Genomic DNA, 1506 nt, shown 5'->3' on the forward strand with positions numbered 1-1506 from the left:
TTGCAGGTGTTGGCTTTACCCACTACACCACAGAACCAGCCCTCATGTCATGTTCTTGACACTAGAAGTGCTAGTCAAGGTATGAGGCAAACAAAGACATGTGATGTTCAACTTGAGAACACATTAGAATCATCTGGAGATTTTTATAGCCTAATTCCAAAGCCACATCTCAGCTCAATTAATGACAATCTAGCCATAAGTACTTTTAAGATCACCTAGAATTAAGAAAAAAAAAAAAACTCAGGTTCTGGAAATAAGTAAAAAGATGCCTACCTAGACTTTCAACGTCAGGCTTAAGCATTCTCTAACATAGTCACCGAAAGACTAACTCTCTAGGGTAATTCAATTTCATTTAATTTACTGTTTACTAGGATATTTGCTCATATTTTATAACTCGGTAAAAATAGATGTAGTTGGAGAAGAGCAGTATTTCAAACCAGTATACAACAAACCACCTAGAAAGCTAATCAAGAATTCAGAGGCCCAATCTTATTAGTAGAATAGGGCTTCAGTTTCTGTACATTTAATAAATTCCTGGGTGATTCTGACATGTGGCCATGTGTGGCAACTACTTTCATAAGTCTAATAAGCAATGCAGTAGATTCTGGTACAGTAACAACACAAATCTGCTTTTCCCCTAGTACAGATGCTAGTAAGTTCTTCTTTAAAAAAAAAAAAAGATTTATTTATTTATTTGAAAGTCAGAATTACACAGAGAGGAGAGGCAGAGAGAGAGAGAGAGAGAGAGAGAGAGAGAGAGAGAAAGAGGTCTTCAATCTGCTGGTTCACTCCCAATTGGCTGCAACAGCCAGAGCTGTGTTGATCCCAAGCTAGGAGCCAAGAGCTTCCTCTGGGTCTCCCTCTTGGGTGTAGGGGCCCAAGGATTTGGGCCATCTTCTACTGCTTTCCCAGGCCATAGCAGAGAGCTGGATCGGAAGTGGAGCAGCCGGGACTCGAACTGGTGCCAATAAGGGATGCTGGCACTGCAGGCAGTGGCTTTACCCACTACGCCAGAGCACTGGCCCCACTAGTAAGTTCTGTTCACTTCCAAGATTACAGGTTTCTGCCCTATTGAACATTATACAGTTTTGTATCTAATCTGGCACTTTTATTCCAGCTTTCTTTCAGGACCTGTGTCTACTTGGTCTTTTTAATTCTTTCAGCCAGCTTAAATTCATCCTGCTGGTTCCCTCATTACATGAATCAAATAAATCTTTGGCAGGTACCCACTGTATATTTGTAAAGGAGTCAAATTTTCAACTTTCAAAAAAAGTGTACTTTGACACTAGGTGATACCAATGTGCATCCAAGACTGAGATTCACTGCTATAGAGAGAAGCCAAAATCCTGGAAGGCATCCAAAGGGAAACCACTGTTTATTCCATTCCATGCAAAATAATATAATTATTCTTGTAAGCCTTTTATGAGTCACACCTGATAATAATAAAAATTAACATTTATTGAGTGTGTCTATGGCCAAGCACCATTCTAAGAGCTTTTACATGCA

The sequence above is a fragment of the Oryctolagus cuniculus genome, chromosome 18 (assembly GCF_051225735.1).
Source record: "Oryctolagus cuniculus isolate XC-2025 breed Fujian yellow rabbit chromosome 18, ASM5122573v1, whole genome shotgun sequence".
NCBI lineage: Eukaryota > Metazoa > Chordata > Mammalia > Lagomorpha > Leporidae > Oryctolagus > Oryctolagus cuniculus.